Genomic DNA, 22721 nt, shown 5'->3' with positions numbered 1-22721 from the left:
TCCCAATACGTCAGGCCATATTTCCTGTTGTCTACCGACACGAGCATTAAAGTCACACTGATAAAAAAGATAGACTTGAACTAAAGTCGTCATCGTTCTTGAAAAAAAAATTAGTGGCAAGAGAATTTATTTTAGTGTAAAAGAAAATATTTTGCATGAAGAAAAACTCTCTTAACTCAAGAAAACTGGTTCTCTTGAAAAATTCGAAAATTTCTCTTGAATCTATTTTCATTCAACCAAGTGCAAGTTACTTTATTTTAAGATAATAAGAAAAATACGCTAGGAAGTACTTCATTCAAGAAACATGGCCATTTTTGCAATAGCTAAATAAATACTCTTTTGATGAAAAATAATAACGACACGCAAAGACGATGACGAAGGACGGTATATACAGTCGGCAGTTCGATCAGTCGTATGTCGCATTTTATAGGTCGCACATCATAGTACGCACGGGTTTTGTTGCTTGGAATTTTCCACTTGGAATTTTGCATAATTTGCTTTTTAAGCGCATATCGTATAACAAATTAGTGATCGTTATTAACATGCATTTGTCATTTTTTATGGACAAATTTTAGGATATATGGATTCTTTAAAGGAGTTTCCGAAAAACATGGAAATTAGAGCATTTATTTGCTATATCTGATGGTAAGAGACATTTACCTAATGCACCTGTTTAGATAATGCATGCGTGACTATAGATAGATAAAGAATATAGGTATCGATTTTTTATGCAAATAATTGCAAAAATTTTAGAATTTCAAGTCGTCTTTTTAAAAAATTCAAAATGTGACCAAAGCTTATAATTTTAATAATTTATTTGCTTTATTTTGATTAATCGTGATGTAACATTTTTTTGTAATTCGTAGAGTGATGAACCACCCCAAAGAATACCAAGGAGTGAAGAAGCAGAAATAACTACTATCGATGAAGATAATATCACTTTACTTACTACAGACCAGGAAAACCTAAATTTATCAGAAAATAGTATACCTCGTAATATGCCTGTATCCTGTATATATGATGTATAGACTTCTCTTAGATCAAAATAAATTTTAGTTGAGTCAATAGTATTCGCTATTGGTTTAAGAAAAGTGTCTCTTTAGTCAAGAAATGTCCCTTTTCAGTCAAGAATTTTTGCATGAATCAAAGAGACTATTGTTCTTGTAGCAAGAACTTCTTTGCATATTCATTTTGGGTCAAGAGTGAAATACTTTGGACAGATAGATTCTTCTATTCTCTAAAGTAATTTTTTAAAGCTTATGAAAAGATAGTTAATGCTTATGAAAATATAGTTAGGCAAAGAAACGTCCTATTGAAAAGCGCCAATCTTTTGGGTCAAAGTCATATTACAGTTGAGGGTTGGAACCTTTGGTGTTACACAGCAAAATAAAAACACTAAATCACCACAATACACCAAAACACTTTTACTTTTACACTGGACGCGCGTTTCGCTAACCATGTTAGCATCATCAGCAGATGATTATAAACTGAAATCAATTCAAAGTTATATTCATTTCGACTGAGAGATCCTTTTTTTCAGTGCACCTAGCAAAATGTTTCGTTCGTGCTTTGGAATTCGTTGGAGAGCATTTTGTAGAGCTTGGTAAAATTTATCCTTATCCTCAATTTTAGCGTCTAGGGTGGGAGCGTATAGGCACTAATGATGTTGACGTAAGTTTTGTCTGATATAGGGTACCTTAGGGTCATAAGACGTTCGGAGACACCAATAGGTACTTCTATTAATTTGTTGGAGATTTCGTTTTTGATTACAATGCCTACGCCATGAATTCTCCTTTGTGTTGCGGGGTGACCTTTCCAAAAGAAGGTGTAATGCTCCTCAGTGAGATTACCCTCATCCGCGAAGCGGGTTTCGCTAAGAGCGGCAAGATCTATATTTAGTCGGTGGAGTTCCTGTGAGACCAGTGCTGTTTTTCTCTCTGGTCGATTTGAATTTATCTTGTCCAGTAGAGTGCGGACGTTCCACCCGCAAACGTGAAACATTAATGTTTTTCGTTTCTCCGATGATACGCTCGAGTAGGCACCCCTCCCGGAGATCCGATTGAGGGGGTATTTTACCTCCGGATGATGATTTTGTCCCACTCGAATGTTCCATCATTGATTTGTGTTAGCTGCGTGAAAAGGTTTAACTGTAACGGTTACGCTGCCGCACAGTTTTGGCTGCAACTGTAGCACGGGATGACTATGGCAGAGTGAGGACCGCGACGATAGTTCCCTTGTGCTACGTACTCGGCCGGCTAGGAGTAGTTTACTACTCCTCTTCCTCAGAAAAATGGTAGGTCTGAGGATTGTATAAGGTTATACCGCCTATATTCGGACGTCAGAGCCTCGTTTGTGTAAACAGGGTGCACCGCGTGAAGGTGAGGTTGACTTTTGGGTAAGCTAGGCTATATGTATCGCTTCACTACCCTTTGCACCCCATTGAGCAATAAAAAGGATTGGAAGAGAGAAACGTTTGCTCAGCATGTAAAAAACCATACCATAACGTGGTATACTGATGCTTCCAAAACCAAAGCAGGGACAAGGATAGGAGTATTTGGTTCGAAAACTAAATACTCCGAACCAATGAGAAGCTGATCAAATTAGGCAAAGAAAAGTGGGGTGCCCGCTCACCAAGGTATAGAAGGCAATGAAAAAGCAAACGATTTAGCTAGAAAACGAGTGAACACTCCACTAATTGAACCAGAATCGTTCTGGTCCAATTTGAATAACTTGGAATGGGAATCTTCCAACGGTCTAGGATACTCGAAAAAGTCCCTCAGAGCTAACGACCGAGAAAAATCGAAGATTTTCCTTGATTTAAGTAAGAACAATCTTCGGATTGTCAAGTGGTTTCTAAGGACATGGTTGATATGGATAGAAATTTCATTTTCTTACGACAGATGGCAGTTGTTTTTAGAAACATCCTGTATTTCTAAAGAAAAACAAAATAATATTAGGTACCCTAGGGCACTCTAGGTGCTCTTCGGTAATTCAATAAGGTTTAGGTAGTTTTGATACTCTCTATATTCACTTATAGATAGCTGTCTCCCCCTAATCACAAGTGCCAGGGCGTGTCTATGAGCTTGCAAAATCATGAAATTGAAGTGGATATTTAGTAAAAAATCGTTTCGGGTATCGGTGCGGGCAATTTTTGTTAAGTGGTCGTTATTTCAGCACGATTTATGGCTCGTGTATAGGAAGGAAAAGGAATATCGATATTTATTTCGTAAATATGTCGGTATACGTTATATTGCTTATCTTCCAACCTTTTGTTCTTTTGTATAAAATTTATGATTGAAGGCCTTACACTGAAAAAATTAATTTGTGAATTTAATATCAATATTGATGGTTATTTCTCGCCACATATTATTGTAGTAAATTTGCCATCGCTGTATGGCTAATTTGTGGCATGTATGTAAATATGTTATAATATATCTTTACCAATATTCTTTGTGAATTTATGTGTAAAAAATGTGTATCTCATAGTAAATTTATCTTTTAAAATCGCCAACTTTTTGTACTATTACTATAGAGTAAGTTAAAACATTTTATTACAGTGAATTTACGTAAGTTTTTACGTAAGTTTTATAAAAAAATAAAACACGTGTTTATAATTATAATATTTATTATAAAGTTTAATAAAAAGTCACACAACAGAACTTATGTGTGTAAGTTACTCATTGCCATCATCTCTTCTTGTCTAGAAGAACCTTACTGGGATTTTAAGCTTAACCAAAATAGGAACAACATTGCCATTAGATACAAAATCAAAAAACGTACAAGAAAAAGTAATCTAATCAAAACAGTCCACTTATAAACTTCTGCTATAGAGTTCTCTACTCTGGTTCTCTATTAAATTTGTCCTCCGAAGTAGTAGGAAAAACTTGGAACCGTGGCAACCCCTATTTGCGGCTACTTTTTTTTATTGACACCCTGTTAAACGTGTATTCCCCTATTCATAAATTATAATCGTACAGGATCCGACTCCTAAACTATTAGAACGATACATACTTTATCTAATATTATAAACTTCTGCTATAGAGTTCTCTACTCTGGTTCTCTATTAAATTTGTCCTCCGAAGTAGTAGGAAAAACTTGGAACCGTGGCAACCCCTATTTGCGGCTACTTTTTTTTATTGACACCCTGTTAAACGTGTATTCCCCTATTCATAATTTATAATCGTACAGGATCCGACTCCTAAACTATTAGAACGATACATACTTTATCTAATATTTTTGAAAAAGCAGATTCCTAATCACCAACACAGTTGCTGCGAGATTTCGATCTTTTCTTTTTGTTTTTGGATAATATCGTACCTCGGTTTTCCACCAAAGGTATCTTGGTGAAAGTAGATATTTTTACAGTGAAAATCTATTATCATTTATTTTGTTATTATTGATATAGACCTAATTACTTCGTGAGTCGTGAATAATATCTATATATATAAATCTGACTGTCCTGACTGATACTGACTCATCAACGCCCAGACCAAACCCTTGACCCTAGAAAGCTGAAATTTTGCACAGGGGTTCCTTTTATGATGTTTACGTAAGATAAGAAAGGATTTTTAAAAATTCATCCCCTTAGGGGGTAAAAAGGGGGGTGGAATATTACAATATTTTTTATTTAAAAAACGGTCAAGTTTCCGAAAAAACGCTGAAACACGTATATTTTATTTTCTTTTTTTACATATTTTCAGATTTTTTAAAAATGTATACAGTTATTGTTAGTTTGAAAATGTTCAACTCTATAAACAAAAATAATAAATGAATATATAGGTACGGAAATAATACAAATCCTTAAAAATCGTATGTATTATATTTCTCGTTAAAATAAACCTATGTATTTTTAATAAAATACAAAATATGTTATTTTAAATTCATATTTAATGCATCAGAATAGCCTGTTTTAATATATCGTTGAAATTGAAAAATAGCGAATATTAATACTTCATTAGGTAAATATTTATAAATATATTATTTATAGAGTCGTATTTTTCATTAATACTCTATTGTCAAGACTGCTCTATACCTGCAATCTACACACTTTTCTCAACTTACATTTTCATTTTATCCTTCAACAAAAGAATATTTTCTAGACAATAGATTGAAAGCGGCAATGGACTCTTTATATTTATATACTTTTGTTCTTAAGACGTTTGTATTATGTTCTTGTACAGGGTGGGTCAAATTCGACGCTTTTAAATGGAAACACCCTTTTCTATAGGAGATAGACGAAAACTAATATCGGTGTTTGGGGCTCAATTTTCATCAAACACATGATGGTGAAAACCGCACATCAATATCTGTTACCGTTTCGGAGTTACGGGGTGTTTTTCAAAAATGTGCATTTTTAACATATCGCTGTAACTTTTTTGCTATTGAAAATTTTGTATTTCTATGGAAACATTTCCAAAGCACCTTTTTACGTAGAATTTAATGGTTTAAGTATAATTTTTTTAAATTAATAATTTAAGAGTTATCAACAGAAAAATTGATTTTTTATTTGTGACACAGTCTATATTTTTAATTAACCGAAAAGAATTTAAAATTACCTTTCCAAAAATATAGCACACTTGATATTTTGTTATAATCCCCTTCGAAATACAGAATTTTTAAAAGTTCGCCACTTTTAACTAGTAGGCTTTGGACCCCTTATTGCCCTTGGAATGCCCTTAATGGAACTCGAAAACATATTTTTCCAGCAATACGACGCACCGCCTCTGAACGCTGAAGTTATCAGCAAATTTTTGCAGCCAATTTCAAGAATAATTGAATAGCTAACCAAGATTCCAGCCGTTGGCCGTCGAGACCGCCTGACTTAGTGCCCATGGATTAGCCATTAGCCCATGGCTTAGCAGTTATGAGAGGGTATCTTTCACACCTACTGAGTTAATGAATTCCGCGAGAAATGTTCAAAAACTGCCCCGTCTGTCCATAACAGAAGACGGTTGATATGTCGAACATCTGTAGCAAAATCTTATGTCTTGGTTTGCTATTTAGTTTTATTGTTATTAGATATAGTTTAAATGTGTTGATGTTGGTTAAATAGATTTTAAATTGTTATAAAATTCTGCATCTCTCATAGCAAGTATTATTTTCGTTTTAATTGATGCTCACAGCTAGAATTTTTTTACATTACAGACGGTGCCGTTCAAAGCCTACTTACTGAAAGCGGGCGAATTTTTATATTATACTCTATATCTCGAAGAGGAATCGAGCAAAATATCAAGTGTGTTATATTTTTGGAAAGGTAATTTTAAATTCTTTTCAATAAATTAAAAATATACAGGGTGTCCCATCTAAAAAATAAAATTTTCTGTTGATAATTCTTAAATTATTAATTTTAAAAAAAATATACTTAAACCATTAAATTCTACGTAAAAAGGTGCTTTGGAAATGTTTTCATAAAAATACAAAATTTTCCATAGCAAAAAAGTTACAGCGATTTGTTAAAAATGCATATTTTTGAAAAACACCCCGTAACTCCGAAACGGTAACAGATATCGATGTGCGGTTTTCACCATCATGTTTTTGATAAAAATTGAGCTCCAGACTCCGATATTAGTTTTTGTCTATCTCCTATAGAAAAGGGTGTTTCTATTTAAAAGCGTCGAATTTGACCCACCCTGTACATACATGTTGATGTTATGTCAGATCATCTACATATTACCGTATTATAATCTCAAATTGGACTCAAAAGTCTCAAGCCGAAAAGTTTTGTAGTAGTTTTGATATTTTTCTGTTTTTTTGTGTTTTTGGACCTCTGAATTGAATATTGTTGAATTTACTACAAGTTAAAGAAAACTTGTGTAGACAGTTCTGGTATTAAAAAATTAAAATGTCCTGTCGCCGAATATTTGTGGTTCTGTGTTCTGGTGGGATCCACCATCTCATCATGTGCTCTTCTTCTAACTAAAACTGTTTTCAGGTGATACCTCAATGCAAATTAAATGGGCTAGAATGTAGAATTTGCAATATGTGGGAGGGGGGTTAATCACCGCGACCTTACAGATCTATTGTGTCTCCGTTTCTTGAGTTATAACGAGTTATAACTCATCATACAGTCTGAGGCCTTTGAAAAAGCCACTATCTGAGACGGTTTCACAGATGAAAGCGATTAATCGGAGATGGAGAACCAATCCTAGTTCCCCATCTCCGATATCATTTTTTTTTTTTATCTACTATTATTTATGGCACGAATGGTTATTGTCTCGGCGCACTGAGTGATAAGGTGTTCTGGTGTTTCTCCATTTTTTCTACAGAATCTGCATTCGCCGTTGTTTCTTAGCTTCAATCTACTGAAATGTTCGTTGAGTAGGCAATGTCCTGTTAAAAATACCGTGACAATCCGAAGACTATTTTCACTTAAACCTTTTTAAGAAACTTCTTCGAGTGTCTTAGACCGTTGGAGGATTCTCATTTCAGGTTACGGATGAATCTTCCAGGTTCTTGGGTTCCGCTTTAAGTTGGTTTCCACTTGGCAAGCAGAACGGTTCTGGTCGAGTTAGTAGAGTGTTCGCTATCGTGTTCGACCCGGGAGAACTTATCTATACCCGGAAATCTCGGACGCCTTGCAAACCCTAGCTGTCGTGCATTTTTTATTGTAAGTAAAACATTTTGCTACTCGAAACATACTGTTTTTGTGTTATATACATAATCGGGTTACAACGTTTTCCCGTCTTCCGATTCCTAATCTCAATCACCTCTCTCTATCTCCCCATCCATCTACTTCCAAACCGCTGTACAAAACTTCTTTATTAATACCCTTTCTCCAGCTCTTGCGTGGTCTTCCTCTTTTTCTTCTACCTTGATGGTTCCAATTTAATATTTTCTTTGGGATTCGATGTTCTTCCATTCTTAGTACATGCCCATATTAATTGCTGAGTTCTAATGTCATATACGATGTCGTATTTTAGTTCCATTTGACGTTTTGTGGTTTTATTTAGTATTTTATTTTTTCTGGATTTTCCAGCTGATCTTCTCCAAACGTCCATCTCCGTCGTGGCCTTTAGCGTTCTTTCAGCTTTTTCTTTTAAGGGCCATACTTCAGAGCTGTAAGTAATTATCCTTTTTACGATAGAATTGTAAATTCTTTTTTTGTTTTCTATCGTTATATTCTTATCCCATAGTATTCCATTTAGGATCGAAACTGCTTTTCTCCCTTGGATATTTCTTTCCAATATTGCTTCATCCAGTGTTCCGTCTTTGGATATTTTCATTCCGAGATATTTGTAGCTGTTGTAATGTCTGATGACTTGTCCTGTTGCTAGTCGTAGGTCTTGTTGTCGTCTGGGGCAGCTGTGGGTGAACTGAGTAGCTTATTCGTTGGCACTGCCGATGCCGGTCCCCAGCCCGGATAAAGAAGGACGGTTGTAGCGGTAGGCTAGCTCCCTACCCTATGTAAAAAGCAGTTCTGCTAAAAGACCTAATTTAAAGCCTCGGAACAGGATGGAAAAGGCACGAAGACGGAACAAGCAAAGGATGTTTTTGATTTGCCCGAGATAAAAACTTTTTTGTCTAAAACAGTTTTACTTTTTCTGTGTGTGTCCAGCCTTAGTCCCGCGGTTTTTTATATTAAAAGTGTCTTTATCTACTGATCTTAGATTTTACCTTTGGTTATCCAGGAAACACAGGTTTGTGAGATCATGAGAGCGTCACTCCCAAAGGCAAAATTGTTAAGGTGATAACTTATCTGCGGGAGTCATATGTGGGATATAAAAAAAATATATATTTTATTCATTTAGCAAAAGGATATATCTCTTCCTAATATATGATTTCTAGTTTACATATTACGCTCTACTTTTCTCTGTTTGCTTTCTGTGAAAGTAGAACTTTAAATAGAAAATGTTTAAGTTTGCTTACGATTAAATTAGGTACCTAGGTATATTTAGAAATATTTATAATTTATTAAAATTATCAATATAATGACCTGAAATGCATAATTACGAGGAACTAATTGCAGTAAAAATTATTGCACTTTAATCATATACCTACCGTAGTTATTGATACAAAAGTAAATATTTAAATATATTTTTTTTATTTTACTATATTTAGTCTATATTAATAATACAGGTATACGGAGAATAATTTATTTTGCAAACCTTCAAGTGTCCTATGATTGCTGGAAAATCTTAGATTTGCGAAAATCACCCCTCTGTCAATAATCTTTAAGTTCTTCAATTCGAACACTTTCATGTCTAGATGTTTCATCAATATATTTTTGTTGTTCAGTGTTTTATTGTGGTTCAATGTTTAGTGTTGGTCAAAATTAATCTACCTAAGTGAATTTTCTCTTTTGAAGAATTTTCAAATGTTTATTGTGTTCCAATCGTTCTTTTTTTTTTGAAGCGCCTCGTATGTATCAAACTGCTAGATGTATGATACTACAATACCTGATATACAAGGTGAGTTTTCTATGATGTTTTCGCTATGGATATCTCGGAACCTACTGGAGCTATATATAGAGAGACGAAAAAAAAATTGTTTTTATTAAGATTATAATTATGCGAACATGTAGATTGGAAGAGATGGACCAATTGCATGGGCCTCCTCGATCATTTAACATATCCACTTTAGATATTTTATGCGGTATGGTTAACAACAATGTTTACAAAAGAACTTATGAATTAAGGTACACGAAGAGGAGGTACTGTAGAAGTTTAATAAAGTCGACCGGCCGTTCCGTGAGAAAAGCTTCTAATTCAGTTTTAAAAAGATGCATTTTATGTACTCAAAACACAAAATGGACCAATTGCATGGGCCTCCTCGATCATTTAACATATCCACTTTAGATTTTTTATGCGGTATGGTTAACAACAATGTTTACAAAAGAACTTATGAATTAAGGTACACGAAGAGGAGGTACTGTAGAAGTTTAATAAAGTCGACCGGCCGTTCCGTGAGAAAAGCTTCTAATTCAGTTTTAAAAAGATGCATTTTATGTACTCAAAACAGTGGCGGACTTTTTGAACATTTGCTATATTATAGCGATATTAGTTTTAATTTGTGTAATGTAAATAGTAAAGAACCGTTTAATAAAATATTCTGTCAAAAAAAATATGTTTGTGTCATATGACAAAAATTACAGGCTTTAGAAAAAAATGGATAACACAATCTCATTAATGATGCGATTATCTAAAACTTTTATCTAAAAACTTTTTGTCTAAAGCAGAGTATAATTAAATTAGGGAGCATTTTTAAAATAGCCGAAATTTGTTTTTTTTTCGAAATGTCTAGTAAGCCATAAACTTTTTCAAAAATCTGAAAAGCGTTTTATAAGTTATAAATCATAACAAAATAAGCATACCATGAGTGGCACATTCACCTAATTGAAATTAGTCAAAAAATATAAGAATTGGCTATAACTAAGTAATTTTTCGAAATAAACATATTAGGTATAGCTTATATCGCTGGAAAGCTTTAAAAATTACGCTTTTTATGATGTCATGATCGAGGTCATGACCAACTATCGTTTCCGGTCATGATCAACTATCGTGATATGTCAAAAATGACAGGCTTTAGAAAAAATGGACAACACAATCTCATTAAGGATGCGATCATCTACAACTTTTGTCTGAAAACTTTTTGTCTAAAACAGATTATAATGGAATTGGGGAGCATTTTTAAAATAGCGTTTTTTTCGAAATATCTAGTAAGCCATAAACTTATTCAAAAATCTGAAAGGCGTGTTATTAAAAAATATATTAATTGTTATGATTCATTAATAACAATTTTCATAAATTTAAAATCTGCCCAAAATGAAGAAATATAGAAATATTTTATAGTTTGAGTTTTCATTAACTTCTGCCAGTAGTACTAGTTGTTTCATTTAGCCATTGTTTTAGGTGTATAGTCATATTGTGCTACGTAAAGGGTGCATACGTGTATAATAGGTAGAAACTACCTGACTTGTTATGCAGGTATATATTTTACTAATGAAATCATTGTCTCAACTCCCTGTTTAAATAAATTGCATTTACATTTATATCTGGAGCTTTGTATTTTCCTAGTTGGAAAGTTTAGCGTGGTAGCGTGGAAAGTTCAGCGGCGTAGCTTGGTGTCAATACAAGGGGATGTAATAAGTAACTGCAATTAATATTTTACCAATACAATAAAACATTTTTCTTATTAAAGTCTTTAATTTTGAAGTTACAAAAAATGTAACAGATAATCAAACCTTGAATCAAACCAATTTAAAAAAAATTAGTTAAAAAACAAAGCTTTGAACGCATCTGTTATCTAAAATATTAGACAAGTCCAACAAAACAGTTTATTGCCTTACAACCACATTACCAGTGTTCACTTTTATAAACATTTTCACTAAAATTACGAATACACGATTTTGACGACGATTTAGTAGTATTTATATTATAAATGGTAATTTTTATATAATGAAAACACATAGCTAGATTTAATTAATAATATGGAAGTTTAACGAAACGCGTATATAATTCAATTGATATAAATTCGATTATATCATAATACAACACGAACTACTTCCGGAAGCATTGTTGAGTATTGTGCATACTGATTATATACTTGTAACCTTTGATAACGGAGAACTTCCTATATATAATAGAATGACTAACAAATAAATCATTGTTATATAATTTTCTCTTCATCTTTTAAATTCAGCATAAAAATTGCTTGGCAAAAAAATTGGAGATACAAAAATGTTGAAGGAATCGTCATGTTATCTAAGAATTGCCAAAGGTACCATATTGGATACTATATTTTAGCGATTTATTAACCAATTTGTTTAAAATTCATTTTTTTCTACCCGTTATACAGAGTGTCTCAAAAAAACATATGCAGTCTCTCGTGGGGAACTTAATCATGTAAAAAAACTTTTTTGTTTTTTTGTTGATTTGTTTCGTAGCTATGGATTAAAATGAAATTTTGAGGATAAAAGGTATTATAAGTGCGCCGTATTCTGATGCTAAAAAAGTGTCGACAGATTCACCAGGGACGTGTTATCACAGGAATATTTTTCTAAAAGAAACTGTGCGCCATTGACTTCTATTTTCTTTTGTTAGCACAGTTGTGAGGCCATTTAATGCCGATTAGAAGTTGTCTCTTAATATTTTGTCGATTTCAGTCTCCTTGATGAGATGCACACAATTTTTATTAATTTGCCTTAATCTAAAACTAATAGCAATCTTTAAAAAATGTTAATGTTATATATAATATTAATGTTATAGCTTGCGACAGTGTTAGTTAAGTACTCATTGATTCCTCATAAAAATATGAAAAGAAATTCCTATAAACATGGTCGCGGAAATGCATAGTTTTAAAGTTACAGAATGTTAAATATTTAAAAATATAGGTGGTCTTTGTCAGTTGGTAATCACCAAGAGTGACAAAATCAGTGAAGCGAGATAGAATTAATCGAGGCGTTAACGATAAATTACCCGGACTAGAGCAGCACGGAAACTACGAAAAGAGAGGAAGGTCCATTATGAGGAATTGGTCCATTATCTTTATTTAGATTTTTTGAAGTGAAACTTCTTTACGCGCGTTGGAAGTGACACGCTGCCTTGAATGACGATCGCGAGACGGCCGTGACGCGCGAGCTAGTGAGAGGAAAAGTGATAGCGGCAGTGTTGCCACAGCTACCCCCTTTGTAAAACAATCTAACCCCGCTATCTCGTGATAATCTACCCCGAGGAAAAATAAGCTTGTGGAACGATCTAACTGGGTAACGATCTGTGCCATACGTGGGTAAAAGAATCACTATAATAAACTTGATACTGTACCAACCTTGATGTGTAGTAAATTTGAATGCATATTTTCATCGATAGGTTTTTAGCTTAATAACGGACTAGGTAAAGCATCTAGCTCATTTGCAAGCTCAGAATTAGAATTTGGAGTTAGTAACATGCATTTTCATTGGAAGACTGTCATATTTATTTCAAACTAATAATTAACAAAATATTCTTATAAAGTAAAGTAAAGTAAAGTGTAAACCACTATAAATTGAGTGGCACCTCAATTGAGTAACTGATGGTGGAGGGGAAGGTAGAGGGAAGACGATCACGTGGAAGGTCACTTAAGAGGTGGGTAGGCCAAGTCAAAACCCTAGTGGGCTACAACCTCCCCGAAGCTTCACATACGCAGTGTCGAACAACTTGGTCTGAGGAAGTGAGGGGAATCAACACATGATGTCACCATACTCTCACGTAGAGTGAAGGACTGAAGAGAGAGAGAAGAGAGAAATCACTATAAATAATGAATTATTTGTAATTGAGCTTTCATTTCTGTATTATTAATCCTGTAAATGACGGAGATAAACAATTGTGATAGATTAAAATTTTATTTTAAGATGGAACTTTTGTTAACAACATTCTGAGAATTCGAATAATGAATTGAATAAGACAAGTGACATATGTCTAAAAATAGGCAGCGATTTAGAGTGACAATTTGGTTATGTAAAATTTAGAGTGACAATTTCGATTATGCAAAAGAAATACATATTTTATGAGTTTACTGGTTCCCTAGCGATTAACATGAATTTAAAAATAAATTAACATTTAAACAAAAACAGATCGCAGATCACACATAACAAATTGTTAGTTAGTAGCAGTTAGTAGTAGCACAAGTAGTAGTGTAGTAGTCAGAGATATAGATGCAGAGAGTTATCGTTTTTTAATAAAAATTAATAAACATTATAAAATTATAAAGTTAGAATAGTATACGGTTTTATATTAACTCTAATTTTTTTGAAGTTTATAAAAAGCATTCATAAAAAATATATATTTGAAGGATATACAGGATGTCCCAGAAATAAGTACAAGTATTTTAAGGGGTGGTAGATCTCGATAAAAGAAACATATTTTCTCTTTATCGTTTTTCAAATAAGTCCAAAATAACAGAGTTATTTTACTTTGAAAATTTCCAAAAAAATGATTTTTTGCTAGAATTTTGAAAACCACTGGATCTTTTCTGGATTTTCTTTCTTGTAAATTACACCTACTACCTATGTTGCCATATTAACAAGAATTTATTTTTTTTAAATAAAAACTAAAAAAATTCTCAAAAAAAAATTTCAAAAAATTCGGGATTTTCAAAAAAAAACATTTTCGCCCAAAAACCTCATAAGCGTTTTTCTGGGGTTGAACTATACTACCAGTTAAAATACTTGCACTTATTTCTGGAACACCCTGTATATATTTTTTTATCCTTCAATTTAATACCTGTTACCAAAAAGTTTCACTTCAAATATGCGCACGTGGTGCACACACAATTTTTTTACATGTATTAATTTTGTTAAAGAAAACGGAACCATATTAAACATGCTTCTGTTGGATTTCTCTTATCTTAATATGGGAACCCAACTGGTCAAAAAGTGCATGCTACGATTACTGTATGACGTGATACATGGGAGATATCGCTTAATATTTGATTCTTGTGTATAAACATATGAGGCCTTCGTATAAACACCTTATCTGAAATAGTATATTTCAAAATTTTAGTTTTTCAGCTTAAAAAATACAGCAGAAACATCAATAAAGTTAAAAAAAAAACTCTAAAAAAATACGATACGACAGCGTATTAGACGAGAAAAGATATTTTAAAATATTTCCTTTAAAAGACTCGTCAATTTCCATTTACCGAATGCCTTTAAGAAGGACCGTCTAATCTCTCCACACGTGGAAATCCAATTTGTTCAATTTATCCGCACACATCTTGTAAATTTCCCAGGCAAAATGAAACTGTAAGGCGGGCCGATCCAGTCGCTACATTCATTCCTTGCAACTTCGTATAATAGGTTTTATCATGTTTTAAACACGTTCCCAAGCCCAAAACGTGACGGGTATTTTTGCGGGAGCTTGTGGAGTGGTTGAAATTGTTATGCAATTCGCCTTTTATAGAGTGCAATAGTTTTTACGTTCCGGTTTAATATCTAATAAATGATTGATCTCTTAAGCCTCATTCAGAACCTCGCAATTAATGGAATAAATTAGTAGTTTCAATTACACTTTATACTTTTTAGTTTACGATCATTCACAATGTCTAAAAATACAATTAAAATTAATAGAATATCCTAGCAAGAGCTTGCGGTAGCTAACTTGTTTAGTTGTATCCATAGTGAAAGAAAGCCTAATATCATTTATTGTTTATAAGCTAAAAACAACTTGATTTCTAACAACATTTTCTCTTGACGGATGAGAATCAAAGGCCAAAATGACATTCCTTGCAAATTTTGAAGCCTAATTAGTAGAAAAGTTAATAGTTTGGTAACCTTTTCTCTCTCTCCACTAGTTGAAAATTTATACCACTAATTTTGACATTGTGAATGCTCACATTAGAGAAACAAACTTCTACGCTAATTGAAACCACTAATTTGGAGGTTCTGAAGGAAGCTTTAATCTTAAAATATTAGTCAATTCAATATACGTGGATAGTCTGAAAAGTTTCCGTTATCACAGTAATACAAAAGATTTTTTTTGAAAACTTATTTATATTTTTTTTAAGTTATATTAAGTCTCGTTTTCACGAGTCAAGTGAATTGATCAAGCGGGTAACAGGAATCCAACTTGCTTGAAAGCATTTTCCTTATCAAGAAGCTTCCTACCTAGAAAATCTACTTGTATCTACAAGAACTACCTATTTGATTCAAAATGGTAACAGTACGTAAAGCTGTACCATAGATAAAGGAAATAAATTTAGATTGGAATGCCCGTCAAAATTTTGGGTCGCGACCGTTGTACGCGATCTGGCGCTGGTATAGCGGTTGCTGAGAACAACCGCAAACAAAAACAGAGATAATTTTTTCTTGTCCATATCTCGTGTCAAAGTCAGAATCTTCACAAATTATAAAATCTTTCAAAATCTAAACCGCTCTCATTGAAAAAAATCCGAAAAGTGTTTTTTCAAAAATCCATTTTGAAAGTAATTATTGCTATCTTGTGAGTTTAATTTAAGTTCTATTTACTCTAACCCGTGATAATTGTGAAAATGTGGTATTAAAAATTTAAAAAGCTATACTGTGAACTGCAAAAACTATCGTGGATCGTGGTATAACGTCGGTTTCCAATGCTTCATAGGTATTTCATACATGTCCCCTCCATATAAAATAAAGTTTCTTGTATGCTTCTAATGTAATAATAAATTTGAATAAATAATATTTGGCGATAGAATTCCGGAAAAAGTCGAACCGCTCCGAAATTTTCAAAAGCTTTGGGTCGCGACCGTTGCGTTGTAAGAATAGCGCCAAATAGTGTTTATATTGTCCTTATGGGCACTTTACAATCGGCTGTACTTTAAACTGTCAAAATTTTGTCAACAGAATTAACACAAAGCTTATTGCATAAAAGACTAGGCGTAAATGTCGAATATGGACAGAAAACGAATTAGCTGCAGATCTACTTATGGTGCATAATAATGATTTACTACGTAAGTTGTAATTAGGAATTCCTAGAGATTACAAAAAAAATAAAGGGGAATGCAAACTAATTTAATAAATTATTTTTTGTTTGAAAAAGTTACATCCAGAATTAAAAAAACAAGACACATTAATTTGTATCTCCATTCGTACTTGGCTTAAGGTAGGAATTACTCTTCTTTTCCTAATTTTGTATTTCGGATTCTGTGTGTTCCATATGCACTCATATTTTTTATAAATATTAATAAATTTCACAGAGTTTTCTTCTAACCAACTACTTGCCGCCATTTTCAAAACAGCTTTTACAATAATACTGAACGCCAAAAGATAAAACGTATTCAACTGAGGCATGAATCAACTTGTGTAATTAATTGACATGATTGTCGGGTTTAGACGGTCATATTACATCCATACGACATGAATTCAAGTGACTTCATCAGTTGATTTGACTCGTGTAAAGGCACGATGCCATACACTTTATCCAATGTTTCTACCAATCAACCCGCGTAAATGGAAGTGGACGTCTTTGCTAGTTTTCTTTCCATAGTTAATTATTAACAATTTTATTAGTTTATATGTATATTTGAGCCCCACTCACACGGTAAAAGTATATTTGGATCAAGTACACTAGTACCGTGTCAACCGGGCTTTAATATTAAAGATGTTCAGATTTTGTGTATATGAATTATGCCTTTAGTCAAATAATTATTTTTATTTGTTTCAGATTAAAGTGTTCGGAAGCAAGCACATACACCAAAAATATTAACGTTAAGTAAGTAAAATGTAGTTACTATTCATTACTATTTATAGTTTATCTAGCGCTAAGATCTATCTAGCACCGTGCACATGTACAGGGACATCATTTTAAGTGTCTCACTCGATTTATAATTTTCCTGTTTGGTATTTAAAGATAATAGAAAGATTTTCTAATGTAATTTTTCGCGAGGATTCCGATTCTCTACACCAAAATTTTTAAAAACGTCAATTTTGACAGATACGACGCCATCTTGATATTTTTAAAATGGAAACCCCCACATATTTTAGCATGGTCCGGTAGACATGTTTTAGCTAATTTCAAAAATATATAGTTTAGTATAGGTTGCACTTGCCGTTTTCGATATACAGTGGATTTAAAAATGAATTGTTCCAGAATCATTTTAAGTGTCTCACCCAATTTAAAATTTTGCTCTTCTCTATTTTAAGATAGTAAAAAGATATTTTAATGTAATTTTTCGCGAGGATGCCGATTTTCTACATTAAAATTTTTTAAAACGTCAATTTTGACAGATACGACGCCATCTTGATTTTTTTTAAATGGATCTATATTATACCACATAAACAATAAAAATAAGATTTTGAACGTAGCCGCTGGGGGCGCTGTCTTAAAATTTAACAAACATTATGCGTTTTTTCAAAAAAATTAAATGCGATAGTATATATAATTTTAGCTGATACTAAAGAGTAATAAAAGCTTAAAATGTCAGCGAAACCCGCATCTTGATATCGTTTTTCAAACCAATGTTATTAGCAAAATTATAATAAATAGAAAAAATAAGCCCTTAATTAACTTATTTTTCTAACACGGTTACAGTAACCCTCTTAATTATGACTATATTCTAATAAAAAATAAGATAGAAACGATTAGTTTGTTCTAAAATCGACAATATACTATATACCAGAATATCATAATACCAATGTATAACTATAACGAAGAATAACAGAATTCTTGGTTAAAAGTCGAGCATCTTGGCGAGCATCGCGGCGAGATGAAATGCTCCACTATGTTTGTACTCATGCAGCTTATTTATCCAGGAAACTTGTATGGAGACTCTGGGTAAAACGTTATGTCTAGACCGGGCTTTAGCAAGCTTAGACGTTATTCCTATACAAGGCCACCATTTCAATCACACCGATGAATAAAAAATGGCAACATCACTTTCGTGCCACTCTCGATCGCCGTTACCAGATACGAGCGCTTTAATATTTATATCGGATTACAGAAGTCGTTAAGTTTGACCTGCACCGAAGAAGAAGTAAAAGCGGACCAGATTGAGGTAACAATGTTTCCGTTAGTTTACTCTGTTCGAAATACGCTCGAAAGTTAGTCATCAGTGTGCTTTGAAACGAGGGTAGAAATTTAAACGAATTTGGTACAGAGAGGACGCTGTAAACTCAATAATTTATTTTAAAGTATTTTTGGGTTGAAAGTTTCTTGGATAATGTCCGAAATATTCCGTAAATTAACTTGTTTTTATCCAAAGACATTTGAGTACTATTTACATAGATATTAAAAATTATAGCATGATATATTATTTTTAATGTCTGTCAATCAATCAAACTCAATTTTTTTTTACTATAACAGACACAGTTTAACCTTTTTTTTAAACATTTTCTATAGGCAGACATTAATAAGTGTGTCATCCATGCACAGTCCAAGAAATTTTGCATTTTCTGTTAAATTAATAGTAAATTCAGTAGATAACTTTAAAGAACTTCAGTTTTATACATTTTAACTTAAAATTTATAGCATTTGTTTTCTATCTATTTAGGAGTAATTTATTTTGACACAACCAATTACAAATTTTCTCATAATCCAGCCTGCCATTATCTTCAATATCCATGAAGGGTGATATTAGCAAACCAATGTCTTCAGCAAATGGCAGAGCTTGCAGAGGATGTTTAAGCACGGATCATTGACAAGCATTTTAAAACGCTAAAGTCTCAGTATGCTCCCCGAGGTTGAGATTCACCAACCTTTTTAGCAAATCTGATGACAATGCAGAGATTTCATTTTTAAGTCTCCCCTATGCTTACCTTTCGAACATCTATTATTACCTTTCCTGTTTTTGTAAAAGAATTTCAGTGCATTACTACACATTGCCTCATATCAGTGTCAATAATAATATACAGGGTGGTCCAAACTGTATTCCGGAAACTTCGGCGGCATATTCTGCAGATAAAAATAAGTAAAAAAGTTCGTATAAATGTATGTCCTAAAATGCTTAGTTTCGGAAATACAGGGTGTAGAAGTTTCATTTTTATTTAGATTTTTTCCAAATAATTTTTGAATTAACGTCAATAATTGGATGAAAAATGGTGTCTGGGAGGTTTTTGACATGAGAAATTTGGATTTTGATGTCAATATGACCCCTATTTGTAGGGGGCGCCACCTACATGTTTTTTAATAGATTGAAGAGTAATAACTTTTCGTCCTTACCTGTATAAAATAACTGAGTAAAAAAATATACATTTTCGTGACTTTTTACGTAAAAAATATCTCTTAGTAAAAATCGTAAAAATAAACATGTTGAGTAGATAGGTACTTGACTGAAATAATAAATTTGGGAAATTTTTATGTTTTTAAATTAATTATAAATTTTTCTTCGAAAAAATGACGATAAAACAGTTTCTGTTGAACTTTTGTCACACAAACATTTCAAATTTATGATTTCAGTCTAATAACTATTTAGTCATTTTAGTCAACATGTTTAATTTATGTCAGTGATGACAGGTATTGATGATTTCCGTTTCAAATTTCTCGAGAAGCATTTCTCGTAGCGATTTTTACCAAAAGACCTTTTTTACGTAAAAAGTCACAGAAATGTATATGTTTTCACTCAATAGTTTTATACAGGTACAGACGAAAATGTATTACTCTTCAAAACAGTTAAAAGATATGTAGGTGGCGCCCCCTAGAAATAGGAGTCATATTGACATCAAAATCAAATTTCTAATGTCAAAAAACTCCCAGACGCCAATTTTCATCGAAATATTGACGTTGCTTCAGAAATTATTTGGAAAAAATCGAAATAAAAATGAAACTTCTACACCCTGTATCTATGAAACTAAGCATTTTAGGACATTCATTTATACGAACTTTTTTACTTATTTTTATCTGCAGAATATACAGCCGAAGTTTCCGGAATACAATTCGGACTACCCTGTATATTAGAATAATCTACGTATACAGGGTGGTCCGAACTGTATTCGGGAAACTTCGGTGACATATTCTGCAGATAAAAATAAGTAAAAAAGTTCGTATAAATATACGTCCTAAAATGCTTAGTTTCGAAGATACAGGGTGTAGAAGTTTCATTTTTATTTCGATTTTTTCAAATAATTTCGGAAGTAACGTTAATATTTGGATGAAACTTGGTGTCTAGAAGTTTTTTGACATGAGAAATTTGATTTTGATATCAATATGACTCCTACTAGTAGAGGGCGCCACCTACATATTTTAAGCTGGTTTGAAGAGTAATAACTTTTTGTCCGTACCTGTATAAAATTACTGAGTAAAAATGTATACATTTACGACGTTTTTTACGTGAAAAAGGTCTCTTGGTAAAAATCGCTACGAATAATGGTTTTCAAGATATTTGGAATCGAAATTATCAATACTTGTCATCATTGACATAAATTTAACATGTTGACTAAATAGTTATAAGACTGACATCATAAATTTGAAATGTTTTTGTGCCAAAAATGTTTTGCAGAAAAAAATATGATTAATTTAAAAAAATAAAAATTTATCAAATTTATCATTTCAGTGAAATAACTATCTACTCAACGTGTTTATTTTTCGTCAATAATGACATGTATTGTCTATTGTCTATTTCCATTCTAAATATCTTAAGAACGGTTGCTCGTAGCGATTTTTACAAAGAGATTTTTTACATATAAAGTTACTGAGATGTATATTTTTTCGCTCGGTAGTTTTATACAGGAACGGACAAAAAGTTATTACGCTTCAAAAAAGTTAAAACACATGTAGGTGGCGCCCTCTACTAGTAGGAGTCATATTGACACCAAAATCAAATTTCTCATGTCAAAAAACTCCCAGACGCCAATTTTCATCCCAATGATTAAACGTTATAAAAATATATTGCGAAAAATCGAAATAAAGAAACAGCTCCCAGCAATATCTCAACTAAGCGATTGGTATGCATTTATGCAGGCTTTTTCTGCATAACGCTATCTGCAGAACATCTGCTAGTGCGGAATACAGGTATCGGATAAATATTATTATAATATACAGATGTCCCCGGATTTTCTTTACAAGAGGAAAACCTTTTTTATTATTGACATTTTGAACATTTTGAGAAAAATGCATTCTTCATAAAAAAAATGCCGTCTATATTTTCCCAATTTTCCATACCGTTTTAGAGAAAATTAAGAAAAACATGAAAATATGGTGGAAGTCCTAAAAATCAAAACGCGTTTCTATGGTAATATAATTTCGTGTAACTGTTATTCATAGAATTTTAATTAATATCATATTTTTTGTTGTTTTAAAATGTTAGAAAAGCATAAAATTTATTTAGTACAATGTTACGGAAAGAGTGATGATAGCTATCACATTAACAACAGCAAAGAATATGATGTTAATCCAAATTAATAATAATAATAGCTCCGTATACTACTGAAATGAAGATAATATATCTAAGCTAAATAACATAAAGCCACATAAAGGTGGTTGAGCGGCGATCTCTAGAAACAAGAGGGGTGAACAGAACTATTATTCGCTGGTTTTGGGAAATGCTGTCAACACGACCAGCAGAGGCTCAGATGGGCACCAAAACTGTAGCTGTTAAAACAACGCAAGGAAATCCACAAGGTGGATTAACCTCCCCTTTGCTGTGGAGCTTGGTGGTGGATGAACTACTAGATGAATTAACTCTAGCGGGAATACACTGCATTTGGTATGCAGATGACATAGTCAAGATCGCTCGGGGGAAACATGAAGGCACCTTGTGTGATATTATCCTAAGAGGACTCCGTATCACTGAGAGATGGTGTAGGACTGTCGGGCTGAGTATCAACTCAGACAAAACCGCGATAGTGCCATTCACCAGAAGGCGAAGTCCGAAAAACTTGAAAAGAATCTACCTAGATGGAAAGGAAATACTGCCAACACAGGAAGTTAAATACCTGGGAATAACCCTGGACAGTAAACTCCTGTGGAACAGGCATATTAAGAACACTACCAGCAACGCCATAAAGGCTCTCATGATATGCAGAAGACTGGCCGGAAATAGATGGGGCTGCTCCCCTAACATTTTGCGCTGGATGTATACCATGATAGTAAGAGCCATGATTACTTATGGAACAGTTGCCTGGTACACAAAACTAGAGCAACGGACGGCAAGGCTAAACCTATGCAAAGTCCAGAGACTAGCATGCGTTTGCATCACAGGAGCCATGAGAACCTGTCCAACAGCAGCAGTAGAGGTTATTCTAGATCTAACACCACTGCACATTGTCATTGGTAGATATGCCAATGCAACAATGATTAGAATGGTCACTAACGGAATTAGTACTGGGAGAATTGTCAGAT

The 22721-nt window shown here is 33.0% G+C and overlaps 1 protein-coding gene across 1 annotated transcript in view; it reads left to right on the top strand.

The window, feature by feature from the left end:
- Nucleotides 1–22721, top strand: part of LOC115889602 (alpha-mannosidase 2) — a 263054-nt gene that overhangs the window by 52683 nt on the left and 187650 nt on the right. Inside the window, exon 2 of the mRNA XM_030909653.1 lies at nt 17112–17159. The gene's annotated coding sequence lies outside the window, so the exon portion shown is untranslated. The remainder of the gene's footprint in view (nt 1–17111; nt 17160–22721) is intronic.

This window comes from Sitophilus oryzae, unplaced genomic scaffold (assembly GCF_002938485.1).
Source record: "Sitophilus oryzae breed Bouriz unplaced genomic scaffold, Soryzae_2.0 scaffold_815_pilon_pilon, whole genome shotgun sequence".
Taxonomy (NCBI): Eukaryota; Metazoa; Arthropoda; class Insecta; order Coleoptera; family Curculionidae; genus Sitophilus; species Sitophilus oryzae.
Note: the sequence above shows the minus strand (reverse complement) of the source record. Positions and strands in the feature narration are given on the sequence as shown.